Raw genomic sequence first — 14,775 nt, forward strand, 5'->3', positions numbered from 1 at the left:
GCCACCACTATGCTTCACCGTAGGGATGGCGCCAGGAACTCCTCTAGATGTGATGCTTGGAATTCAGGCCAAACAGTTCAATCTTGGCTTCATCAGACCAGAGAATCTTGTTTCTCATGGTCTGAGTCCTTTTAGGTGACTTTTGGCAAAATCCAAGCGGGCTGTCATGTGCTTTTTCCTGAGGAATGGCTTCCGTCTGGCCACTCTACCATAAAGGCCTGATCGGTGGAGAGCTGCAGAGATGGTTGTCCTTCTGGAAGGTTCTCCCATCTCCACAGAGGAACTCTGGAGCTCTGTCAGAGTGACCATCCAGTTCTTGGTGACCTCCCTGACCAAGGCCCTTCTCCCCAAATTGCTCAGTTTGGCCGGGCGGCCAGCTCTAGGAAGAGTCTTGGTGGTTCCAAAGTTCTTCCATTTAAGAATGATGGAGGCCACTGCAGAAATTTTTTGGTACCCTTCCCCAGATGTGTGCCTCGACACAATCCTGTCTCAGAGCTCTACAGACAATTCCTTCAACCTCATGGATTGGTTTTAGCTCTGACTTTCACTGTCAACTGTGGGACCTTAGATAGACAGGTGTGTGCCTTTCCAAATCATGTCCAATCAATTGAATTTACTACAGGTGGACTCCAATCAAGTTGTAGAAACATTTCAAGTATGATCAATGGAAACCAGATGCACCTGAGCTCAATTTCGAGTCTCATAGCAAAGGGTCTGAATACTCATGTAAATAAGGTATTTCTGATTTGATCTACAATAAATTAGCAAAAATGTCAACACTGTTTTCGCTTTGTCATTATGGGGTATTGTGTGTAGATTGATTTTGTCATTTAAAAAAAAAAACATTTAAAATAAGGATGTAACCAGTGTCGATTTTAGCATGTAAATCATGCTGGGGCAAACCATTTTTTCTTCAGAAAAGCCACCTCACAACAGTAAACAATACATTCATTTATAATGGTGACAAGCAGTGCCCACAAACTGTTAGGGCCAACATAAAGCTGTCCCAACAGCAGAGCTTTCTTTCCAGCACAATGGAGTGAATCCTTACCAATACCTTTTTGCCCCACTGTACATGTATGCCCTCAATGCAATTATGCTGTATAATACATCCAGAGGGATTATTTTTTACCATTTATTGTAAATGGTATTAATTATTGTATTCATTTGTAAGTTATGTAACACTCCAACCTTGTTTAGCATTGTCAAGTCCAAATATGGCGCTATTCCACTATTTGTTTCCGTTTGGATGTTTCAATTGATAACCTTTATTTTGAAGGTGAACAAAAGTGACAACAACAACACAAAATGTCACTATCTCAATACTTGGATATCACTGTATGTTTCGATAAGCCTACACCACCACCAGAGGGCACTGAAATACAATGTGGAATGTTGGACTTTACAATCAGGATAGTCTCTTCCTACAGCCGCTGAGTGCCATACTTTCTTCTGGCGAGCAAGACTACAAATGGGATGTTTCACTTTTCCGACATGCAGATGTATCATTCAGGCCATTATATTGGCAAATAATATAAGCCTACTTTGAGAAATTTAGAGGAGATTATTATTAACTCTTAAGAATATTTTTCTTAAACTTGCTATATTAAGAGTCCAAATGGCATGGTTATGCTCTTTCAGTCTGACTGACAGATTCAATTTACTTTACATTAGTTATTATTTCTACTCTTCACATTTTACATGGACCAATGCACTCAACCTGCTTTTCCTCTCAACCACCACATGTAAATAGTAATGAGATAGATACATGTTTTTCTGTAAGTAGAGGCGCTAGAGCAGTTGGTACAGTAGGAGAGAATATCTGTATCACATAGTGGACACCCTATCACTAATGTGCTAAACCAATCTCTAAGTACAGAGCTAATAGTCATGGTCAGAGAAGCAACAAGGAATTGTCACTTTAATAATGTTTACATATTTTTGCTATACTCATCTCATTTGTATATACTATATTTTACTTTTAGGTTGTGGCGCCGGGGGAAGAAAGCTGACGTTTTACGTGTTTCTTTTGCGTTGTTTGTAAAAAAATATATTACAAAAATTCTACATAATGTTGCCTCTACCATCTCTGACTGAAAAGATCTTCTGGACACGATTACTCACTACGAACTGGCAGAATCCTTTTTTTCCTTTAACGAGTCTAACGAGCCCGATGTGAATGACATACTGCTTTCCGGGAAACAGGCCCAGATCCCCGTCATTTGCACGAAGAGAAGGCAGAGAAAAAGTGGCCGGAGGGCGGGCTGCCTTCTGAGAATTCGTAGGCGCTCAAATAAAACCCCACTGCCTTCCATTCTACTAGCAAACGTGCAATCTTTGGAAAATAAAATCAATCACCTACGCAGAAAATTAAACTACCAACGGGACATTCAAAACTGTAATATCTTAAGCTTCACGGAGTCTGAACGATGACATTATCAGCGTACAGCTGGCTGGTTATACGCTGTATCGGCAGGATAGAACAGCGGCGTCTGGTAAGACAAGGGACTATGTATTTTTGTAAATAACAGCTGGTGCACGATATCTAAGGAAGTCTCAAGGTTTTGCTCGCCTGTGGTAGTTTTTTTCATGATAAGCTGTATCGTTTAGGTTGTGGCCAAGAGTTTTACCTAGAGAGTATTTTTCGTAGCTGTCTGCATACCATTACAGACTGAAGCTGGCACTAAGACCGCACTCAATGAGCTGTATTCCGTCATAAGCTGTCAACGCTGGTATGAATGATTCGGGAGACAGGCGCAGGAATGCGTAATAGTTTTCTATTATACCCAAATTACGGCGTGACATGTAAGGGCATGGGGACGAAGACCAAACAAACACTATACAAAACACGGGTTTAAACCCAAACAAAAGAGCAAGGAGTACCTCGAATAAATAACACAAGCGCACAATGAGTAACACGGGACGAGACCCATAATCACCTGAGCAATCCACAATGGCATGAAAGCCAAAACACACAGCACAGGTACTCAAACACACCAACGGATATGAGAACAATAATCAACAGGACAATGGTAAACCAAGGACACACTTTTACAATTACTAACCACTGGGAATAGAGGCCAGGTATGCGTAATGAAAGTTCCGGAGTGATCCGTGACATAAACAAACAGGAAAACGCTCACCCAGACGGGGACTAATGCAGGGAAACTTAAATCTGTCTTAACAAATTTCTATCAGCATGTTAAACATGCAACCAGAGGGGGGAAAAAAACTCTGCACCACCTTTACTCCACACACAGAGATGCATACAAAGCTCTCCCTTGCCCTCCATTTAGCAAATCTGACCATAATTCTATCCTCCTGATTCCTGCTTACAAGCCAAAACTAAAGCAGGAAGCAGCAGTGACTAGATCAATAAAAAAGTGGTCAGATAAAGCAGATGCTAAGCTACAGGACTGCTTTTCTAGCACAGACTAGAAAAGTCATTCCTCCGATGGCATTGAGGAGTACACCACATCAGTCATTGGCTTCATCAATAATTGATGATGTCGTTTGATGATTGATGATGTCGTCCCCACAGTCACCATACGCCATGGATTACAGGCACCATCCACACTGAGCTAAAGGCTCGAGCTGCCGCTTTCAAGGAGCGGGACTCTAACCCGGAAGCTTATAAGAAATCCCACCATGCCCACAGACGAACCATCACACATGCAAAACATCAATACAGGACTAGGATCGAAACGTAATACACCGGCTCTGACGCTCGTCGGATTAGGTAGGGCTTGCAAACCATTACAGACTACAAAGGGAAGCACAGCCGAGAGCTGCCCAGTGACACGAGCCTACCAGACGATCTAAACTACTTCTATGTTCTATTTGAGGGAAATAACACTGAAACATGCATGAGAGCACCAGCTGTTCCCGGAAGACTGTGTGATCACGCTCTCCGCAGCCGATGTGAGTAAGACATTTAAACAGGTCAACATTCACAAGGCCGCAGGGCCAGACGGAATACCAGAACGTGTACTGCGAGCATGCGCTGACCAACTGGCAAGTGTCTTCACTGACATTTTCAACCTCTCCCTGTCCGAGTCTATAATACCAACATGTTTCAAGCAGACCACCATAGTGTTCTTGGGCACAGGGACTAAGGTAACCTGCCTAAATGACTACCAACCCGTAGCACTCACATCTGTAGCCATGAAGTGCTTTGAACGGCTGGTCATGGCTCACATCAACACCATTATCCCAGAAACCCTAGACCTACTCCAATTTGCATATTGCCCTCACATATCCACAGATGATGCAATCTCTTGCACTCCACACTGCCCTTTCCCACCTGGACAAAAGGAACACCTATGTGAGAAGGCTATTAATTGACTACAGCTCAGCCTTCAACACCATAGTGCCCTCAACGCTTATCAATAAGCTAAGGACCCTGGGACTAAACACCTCCCTCTGCAACTGTATCCTGGACTTCCTGACGGTGGTGGTAAGGGTAGGTAACAACACATCCCCAATGCTGATCCTCAACACATGGGCCCCTCAGGGGTGCGTGCTCAATCCCCTCCTGTACTCCCTGCTCACTCATGACTGCACGGCCAGGCATGACTCCAACACCATCATTAAGTTTGCCGATGACACAACAGTGGTAGGCCTGATTACCGACAACGACGAGACAGCCCGAAGGGAGGAGGTCAGAAACCTGGCCATCTGGTGCCAGGACAACAACCTCTCCCTCAACATGATCAAGACAAAGGAGATGATTGTGGACTACAGGAAAAAGAGGACCAAGCACACCCCCATTCTCATCGACGGGGCTGTAGTGGAGCAGGTTGAGAGCTTCAAGTTCCTTGGTGTCCACATCACCAACAAACTAACATCGTCCAAGCACACCAAGACAGTTGTGAAGAGGACACGACAAAACCTACTCCCACTCAGGATGCAACCATCCTGACTGGTTGCATCACTGCCTGGTATACCCAAATTGGTATACCCAACTGCTTGGCCTCTGACCGTAATGCACTACAGAAGGTAGTGTGTACGACCCAGTACATCACTTGGGATACCAGGCGGTGTCAGAGGAAGGCCCTAAAAATGGTCCAAAACTCCAACCACCCTGGTCATAGACTGTTTCCTCTGCTACCCCACGGCATGCGGTACTGGAGTGCCAAGTCTAGGTTCAAGAGGCTTCTAAACAGCTTCTACCTCCAAGCAATAAGACTCCTGAACATCTAATCAAATGGCTACCCAGACTATTACATCGCTGCTCTCTCTGTTATCATCTATGCATAGTCACTTTAATAACTCTACCTACATGTACATATTACCTCGACACATTGACTCTGTACTGGTACCCCACTGTATATAGTCTCGCTATTGTTACTTTACTGCTGCTCTTTAATTACTTGTTACTTTTTATTTCTTATTCATATATATATATATATATATATATATATTTTTTTTTCTTTAACTGCGTTGTTGGTTTGGGGCTTGTAAGTAAGCATTTCACTGTAAGGTCTACAGCTGTTGTATTCGGCGCATGTGACTAGTAAAATTTGATTTGTGAATTGTTAGATATTACTGCACTGTTGGAGCTAGAAACAAGCATTTCACTACACCCGCAATAACATCTGCTAAACATTTGTACAGTATGTGACCAATACATTTGATTTGATTTGAATTCTACAGCTGTGGAACATGTGTTTGTTTTAAATTCCCGAAGCTATGGGCAAACTAAGTAAGAGTACATTCAGTTGTATTCATGCAAGACAATTGACAATGAGACAATGCATGTAATATCCTGTTGACAACTGAATAGGTTGGTCATATTCTTATCTCCAATAAAAAAAATGTAACATTCAATGTGTTTCTGTGTCTGCCACCCTGCTCATACTACGCAAACACACAAACCAGATAATCACCACTATGGGCTATCTTGTTGATGTAATTGAAAGTACCGGCATTGAACATACTCCACATAGTGTACAGGGTATTATCCTTTATGAAATAGATTTGATAAGGTATTAAAGGGTACTAAAATGGGTAAATCTAATCCACTTCTGAATATAAAACTATTGTAAAAGATGAATACTGTTCACTTTCAATTTAACAAGACAATTGATCTCTCAGATTTACACAGGTTGCAACTGAATGTGTAAAATATCAAATGAAGATACAGAACAATGGTTTTAATAGATTTTGTAAACATGGGACAAAACCTTAGTGTGGGATACAGTTACAACACAATTATTATATTTCGGACTAATCTTGGACATTCAGACTATAGGTTTAGCTGGATAGGGTCTTTCAGGGTCTTTTTTTAGGGGATATAGAAAAGTAGAGCAGGCTGTAGCCAGAACTGACTTGCTCACACCCTCGCTCCAGCGCCTGCTTCACTCTCTTCCACATGACCTCAAACTGCACCATTTTGTTTCTCTCCGTTGCCCAGACACTTTCAACATGTTGGTAATAAAGCATTTGACCTTTCCATTGTGTTAATAATGGAGGATTGGTTGATTTCCAGTTAAGTATGTTTTTTTCAAGATGATTGATGAGAAAGGTATCGTACAACCCATTGGGTACCTCACTGTACCCTCATTTGCCATGTCTTGAAATATGCAGACATACAGATTAAAAGTTGCTTGTAGGAATCTAGAACAGGTTTTCACACAGGCAGAATGGCCCTTGTCTGAGACTTCTCAGAGGGCTTTCATCAGTCTGTAATGTATATTATGCTGTTTTAACACCATCTACAGTGGGAGGATGTAACCTAGTCTAGATGAGACTAGCAACACAGTTTGTAAAATAACCTTGGCCTAGAGATAATTGTATAGCTTTGAAACAACCAGACACTGTTAGAGGTGATTTCTGAAGGGACAAATATACCCTGCCTATTCCCCTCCCCAATATCCCAATTTGAGCCACACATGAAAGAGGAACCTACATGCCAAGTATATAGCATATATTGTGTTCCCTACAGGTTATAGAGAAGAGCAGAAGCGCTGAAGACTCCAGTCGTATAGTAGTCACCCCTGCCCTTTTTTCAAATAATGCACCATTTCTTTCAGAAAACTGTAAATTAAAAAACTATTTGGTATCCACATTTGGTTTGCAGCTGGAAAAAAAATCTGAATAATTTACCAAATCTTAGCTTATTCCACAAAGAAATCCTAAAATGGCCCAGACAATATTATAGGCACCTTCTAGAAGTAGTTACAAATAATTAGATTTCAAGCAGCTGATTGTCCTTTACTTTGGAATTGAACTCACATGTGGTGGTTGCAGGTGCCTGCAATATGAAAAGCATGCATTCAACCAGTTTGAATAGAGAAAAGGACTCATTCTCCTGTTTTGCGTCACTGTGTATACTGCAATGAGCATGGAGAAAAGAAAGAACCAGAGTATTATCTGAGGTGGTCAGACACAAGATTGTAGCCAAGCATGGACAATCTAAATGCTACAAGTCAATCTCCAGAGACCTTGATGTTCCTGTTTCCACCATGTCATGACGTTGGCCTGGGGGTAGGTTTATGACAGTCATAAAAACCTCTTCCCCCCTTTTTCCTCTCTCTACCCTACTGATGTTATATTTGCAAACCCCTTGGTTAACATAGAGATTCTGGTAACATCAGAAGGTGGAGGGAAATGAACTATATTCTGGTAATCCGACCAATTGAACATATGTGGTGGTACTTAATGAATATGATGTCAGTTCGGTTGTCATCTGAGACATTCTCATCGATGATAGGATGACAAACTCTACAGTGGAATGTCTACACATTAGAGTTATCGGATTCACATGGAATTGTTGTTCAATTTAAATGTTTGAATATAAAATTATTGGTGAAGAGATTAAACGTAATTTTAGCTCTGCTCAATCAGTGGCCTGCCCCTGTGAAGGGACATGGGTTGTAAAACTTTTCAAACACGCCCTCCTCTCCCGTCCTATATAAAGCCTTAACGACAATATAACCTCCTGTTCCGAGGATGTGAGGACGACGGTCCGATGTCAGAATGGTCCAGATAATAACTACAGAACGAAGCCAACATCAGCGTGAGCTTTGGTTGCGAATGGTATGAACTTTGAACTCTTATTCACTACAGAAGTGATACCTCCTAGCCATTGAGTTAGCAACAGCAGCTGCAAACGAGGGTTAGGAAGGAACAGTCAGAGTATCTCATCTATCACACAACGATGTTACTACAACGTATCCAATTGACCACCAGAGACATTCTTCAAAGGACAAAGGCCTCGGTTTGGCAACACGGCCTTCCATCTACTGAAGCGCAGCTCAGAGTAAATATTTATTGCATTTTCCTTTTCCAAATGGGCGGTAATTTAGAATGCATAAGATACTGTATTTACGATAGCACAGCTTCTTCCGTTGTTACTCAGTCTTCCCGCTCTTTCACTCAAACCCAGCCCTTTTCTTTTGTTTAACAAGTTATCATATCTGTTCCGCCCGCTAGGGACGTTTTCCTTTATGACTTAATTTGTAATCAAGTTATGATTAATTATGTGTATGTGGAATTCTGTGTGATTACTTAGGTATTTAGTAAATAAATAATTATACCCAATTTTGTATTGCTGATTCAACTTGTTAGCCAGGGTTCGTGAAGATAACCAAGAATTTACAACTTTCAGATGAGACTGAATTAAGGTGACGATTAATATTGACTGCTATTGATGTAAAATATTACTAGGTCTTTAAGAGTTTATTCGGAAGATAACAGCTCTATAAATATTATTTTGTGGTGCCCCGACTCTCTAGTTAATTACATTTACATGATTAGCTCAATCAGGTAATATTAATTACCGAGAAATTATTTTATAGAATAGCATGTCATATCACTTAATCTGGCATAGCCAAAGACACGACAACCATTTGTAATGTTATCAAGAAGTTTAAGGCCCATGCGACTGTAGCCAACCACCCTGGACATGGCCGCAAGAGAACACTTGATAGAAGATTGCAGCGAAGGATTTGAATGGTGGAGAAAACACCTTGATCAACTGCCACACAGATTCAAGCTGACCTTCAGACACAAGGTACGACAGTTTCAACTCGCACCACCTGTCGCCAACTCAATGAAAGGGGGTTATACGGTAGGAGACCCAGGAGGACCCCACTGCTGAGAGAGATACATAAGAAAGCCTGACTGCAATTTGCCAAAACACACCTGAACATGCCAAAATCCTTCTGGGAGAATGTCCTGTGGACAGATGAGACCAAATTATAGAGATGTTTTACCAAAAAGCTATGTTTACAGAAAACTAAATGAAGCCTTCAAAAGAAAAGAACACCTTCCCTACAGTCAAACATGGAGGTTCAGTGATGTTTTGGGGTTGCTTTGCTGCCTCTGGCACTGGATGTTTTGAACGTGTGCATGGCATTGTGAAATCAGGAGAATACCAAGGCTTTTTGGAGCGCAATGTCGGACCCAATGTCAGAAAGCTTGGTCTCTGTCGAAGGTCATGGGTCTTCCAGCAGGACAATGGCCCCAAACACACTTCAAAAAACACACAGGAATGGTTCAAGACAAAACGCTAGACTTTACTTAAGTGGCCAGCAATGAGTCCATATCTAAATCCCATTTAAAACTTGTGGAGAGATCTGAAAACCGCAGTTGAAGAGAAGGCACCCTTCAAATATGGAAAAAACTGGAGCAGTTTGCACAAGAGGAGTGGGCCAAACTGCCAGTACAGAGGTGCAGGAAGCTCACTGATGGCTATAGGAAGAGCTTGATTGCAGTTGTTGACCAAAGGCTGTACTACCGAATATTATGTAAAATGTCAATAATTTTGTCAATGTCATTTCTGTTTATGTACTGATTTAAATTAATAGATTAAGTTCTGGATCAAAAACAAAGTTTCTGTAATATTAACAGTGAAATAAAGAATTGTGAAGACCAAATACACTATATATATATATATATATATATATATACAAAGTATGTGGACACACCTTCAAGTGACTGGATTTGGCTATTTCAGCCACACCTGTTTCTGACAGGTGTTTAAAAATCGAGCACACAGCCATGCAATGTCCATAAAACAGTGGCAGTAGAATGGCTTACTGAAGAGCTCAGTGACTTTCATCGTGGCACCGTCATAGGATGCCACCTTTACTAACAAGTTCCAAACAGCCTCTGGAAGCAACATCAGCACAATAACTGTTTGTCGGGAGCTTCATGAAATGGGTTTCCATGGCCGAGCAGTCGCACACAAGCCTAAGATCACCATGCGAATCTGCATTTGGCGAATGCCAGGAGAACGCTACCTGCCCCAATGCACAGTAAAGTTTGTGGAGGAGGAATGGGGATGAATTGTAGCAACTGTACAACTGTACCTACCTACAGATTATGGACAATTTACTCTTGTAGTATTTCTCCAGTATGTTTCCTCAAGGAGAAAGCCTCCATAAACCAGAAACACTATAGTAAATAATACAGGCACGTCTGCAAAACCCTACAGTTCACAAAAACACAACTTGAATTACTACAGTATATATTTTTACATTTTAGTTATTTAGCAGACATTCTTATCCAGAGTAACTTTCATTAGGGAGTACATACATTTTCATATTTGTTCATGCTGGTCCCCCGTGGGAATCAAACCCACAACCCTGGTGTTGCTGTTGTGAACTTGAGTGAGGACCCAAAAGCAGTTTAACAAAAACAGAGTCCTTTAATGTAAAAACACAGGGAAGACATAGATCCTCTTCAGATGTAGAAAAATGGCAAAATAGACAACCCTCAGAGAGGGCGACAAATGAAACAGAAAGTCCTTCTGATATTTACAAAAGAGTCCCCTTCTTAGCAGCAGAGGAGAATAGCTGGGTTGCGGCGACAGACTGCTGGTCTCTCTGGGTAGGCGCGGGTCGTAGCGGACAGAGGTACCTGATCACACGTAGCATCAGAAGAACAGGCAGATTCCGACAGGATGGGACAAGGGTGAAGCAAACAAGACGATAGTTTGGTTCTGGCATGAGAAACTCAAACGAGAATCTGACAAAGAAAGAAGCAGGAACAGAGAGAGAAATAGAGACCTAATCAGAGGGAAAAAGGGAACAGGTGGGAAAAGAGTGAACGAGGTAGTTAGAGAAGATGAGGAACAGCTGGGGGAAGGAGAGGAAGAGAAGGTAACCTAATACGACCAGCAGAGGGAAACGGAGTGAAGAGAAAGAACAGGAACAAGACATAATATGACAATACATGACAGTTGCAAGTGCAATGCTCTACCAACTAAGCCACATATGACCACATTTATTTTACTACAGTATTTATACTATAGTTAACTGTAAACACTACTATACATATTACAGTATTCATTGTAGTGTTTAAAAAAAAACCCACAGTGAATAAATACTACAGTGAATACTATTAAAAAAAATCATTTTGGGCCAGATCTAACAACTTGTAATTAATCTTGTAAATGTTCTAACCTAAATTGATAATATTGCGGGAGGATGAGCAGCATGATGCTTCTAGTCCTGATGGCTCCACAGAGAGAGATATGTGGTAGAACAGTGGAGGTACACAGATCACTGTCATCACTAGACTAGCTTTTCTGTCAGAGGGTCCAATGAGAGAGGAGGCAACAAGGCAACCCACTGGAAGCCCTGTGGAAGCAGTAACTAGGCAACCACAGCTACATTCCAAGGTCTATCTCTCAGTCCCACTCTCATGATCAAAGAGAGGGAAAGGTCAGATGGAGAGGCCACAGCTTAAATATGAAGGCAACCATGGACACTGCACTTTACCAATACGATTAGATCACAATATGACAAGAGTCGTAATTCACCTGTTTATTTTTATTTACTAGCTTCATGTATTATTTTTCATTATGCTGACTGCAAACTTTCTTTCCCTTGTAGATGGAGACATTATCAGTATACAAATACGTGTGTTGAAAGCACAGGTGGTACCCACTGCTGTTACCAGCAGGTGTTCTAGAGGAGCTGGAAACATCACCAATAGACAACAGCACCACATAAATTAATCAACAGGGTTGCACGGCTCTGATGTTCATTTTAGACAAAAAAAACGTGGTAAATAATGCATGGTTTAATCTGCCAGTTAAATTAGAAAATAGAATACAGGTGAGAAAATAGCAGATCTATATAGACAGTGCTGAGATGCTGTGGCACAGTGGTTTGGGGTGGGGATAAATGTCATAAAAAATGTCATATGAGCCTTTTCACTTGAGCCACTGTGTTGTTTCTTACTTGGTATTCATTAGTAAAATTACAATAAAGTACATTGTTATAGACGTGAGAATGTAGGCTGTGCAAATGGCATAAGAGAAAAGTACTACTTTTCTTTCCATATTCAGTCTCATTTTTGCAGGAGGTGGGTGATCATTGGATGGCTCAGTCATTCTTACCTGTGAAGATCCATAAATGAAGGCCAAAACCTGCTATTACAGTCAAATGCCACCCCCGTGGGGAAATGAGACTCATCAAGTGGCAGCTGCAGCTTTCTAGAACAGCTCATTTCAACTGTCATTACCCCTAACAATACAACAACACAAAGAGACAAGACAATTTTGACTAATCGATTAGGTTTATTAAGATTTTGTGTTTGCGAAGACGTAGATGAGTCTTTCTGCTACCGCAGTCTTGAGATGAGTGTGATCTCTGAAAATGATTTCTGTGGCAGGTGGAAGGAAAGCAAAGGTTCTCTTACAAATGTCCCTGTGTTCCATTCATCATAAACCATCTATTGGACACACTCTTTCCCAAGCAACTAAAGCCATCAGAGCAGCCAGGGCATAAGGGCATCAGGAAATGCCTAATAAAAAGATATGGCATAGGACAACTCAACAGCAAGACAGATTACCTGGTAAATATTGACTGAGCCAATATGCGAGTGTGACCCCAGATGACTGTCTCCATGTTTCAATGCAGTCACACGTTTTTGCATGTATAATACCAGGATTAGAATTCAAGAGGCAGAGCTGCTTTATGACCTCTTCAATTGCCAAAGACAAAGGAGAATACACTTCAAATACAGTGCCTCTATTTGTCTTACACAGACGTTAGGTTACACACAGGCCAATGTGACTTTACTATGTTACCACAGGAGATATTATTGAGAATTCATTAACATTTGAGATTAAGGCCTGTGACTGGACGATCCCTGCTGTTTCAGACTTAAGGATGGGTGGGCTAGTGCGGGCCTCCTACATCCCATTCCTCGTGTGTTTACGTATTTCTCATGCTGGGTACCTGCTTCAAAAAGGAAAACAGACGGTGTGGTTGTGTTTCATCGCTTTACTTGGTTTCAAAATACCCACATAACCCTGTCATTTAACATACACACACTTGCCATAACTATCCTTGACAGTCCGTACAAAACGTCTTCATCTCAGCAAACTGTTTACAGGGCAAATGAAGATCAGGCTAATTTGGTAAGTATCCATAGTGGCCCCAACAGGATAATAAGAAAAACAATCCCAAAAAATGTATATAGATTTCTATTTCTGGGACTCTTGAATAAGTATGTCAAACTCAACTCTGTAATCATATCACTGAAGATCACAGAATGTGGTTGCTTTCTCATCTGTGAATTATGGATAATTTATGAATAATCTTAAAAGCATATGTTGTCTCATGAGAATTGTTTAGGTGAAGGATTGACAGTGAAAGGAGTAAGGAGGAGGAACAGAATGCTTGAGAATCGTAAAATAGTATTCTAATATTCTTGACTGTATTTGTGACTGGTGAGTGACAGGGAGAGGAAATAGAATAGAAATGGATACAGTATACAGGTTTTGGGCACAGTTTTACTGCTTGGTCACAAATAGTCATTAACATCCTGCATACATTTATTTTAATTTAGAAAACACTTATCTACAGTACCCCCAACATTATTATTAAATAGAATAATAAGGTTGGGTGGAGCCGATTTACAGATACTTCATATTCTTGTAGTTCTGTATTACAATGAAGTGCTAATAAGATAGCTTGAAGTGCTAGTAGAAGTGATGATGGTGACCCTAAACAGACATTCTAACCTTAGAGGAAGTGCTAGTTGGTCAGCAACACAGCTGAACTGTTCAGAGGTAACATAACATTTTGTGAACCTCTGGAATATTTGTTTGGTATTTCTCAGAGCTGATTATAAGGTAGGGATGATGCAGATATCTGGAGTGGTTTTGGTACTCTGAATGCAAATGTAAATATGACTGGGCAAAACAAAGTGTCCCTTAAGTGACTATTTAAAATGTTTGTTGCTTTACATTCTCTTTTGCACATTGATTTCTACTCTTTCATCCAGGCCTATAAGTAAACAGGTCAAAACCTTAATTACACACATGATCTGATCCATGTCTGGATATTTGCTCCTGAACTATCCTGTACAGAAACCATGACATGTATCACTTAATCTGTGTAGCCTCTTGATAACAAGGAAAAGTACACAAATGGGGGTCTTGGAATTTCATTATAGTCAACCTTCCCATGGTTACTGATATTAATTTACAGCTATGGGTCTCACAGTCTTACTTCAACACAGACTTCTCATCCAACATTAAAAAAATGATATTATACTATGGTCTACAATATTTATATACTATAATATTCACTGTAGTGTTTTTCTTGACTTTACTGTAGTACTCACTAGTGTCCTGGCCAAGATAGACAGCACCAAGTCATTACAAAAATGACAGACAAACAACATGAAAAACTACAAGTAATCTAGTAAAAACCATAGAATTCACAAGAGTATAACAAAATCAAAAACAGTGAAATTAAAAACGTTGACCGGTCAGGGAATCAGTCTCAAGATCATTCATCAGTGATTTAA

This window comes from Oncorhynchus tshawytscha, linkage group LG12, assembly GCF_018296145.1.
Source record: "Oncorhynchus tshawytscha isolate Ot180627B linkage group LG12, Otsh_v2.0, whole genome shotgun sequence".
Classification (NCBI taxonomy): Eukaryota; Metazoa; Chordata; class Actinopteri; order Salmoniformes; family Salmonidae; genus Oncorhynchus; species Oncorhynchus tshawytscha.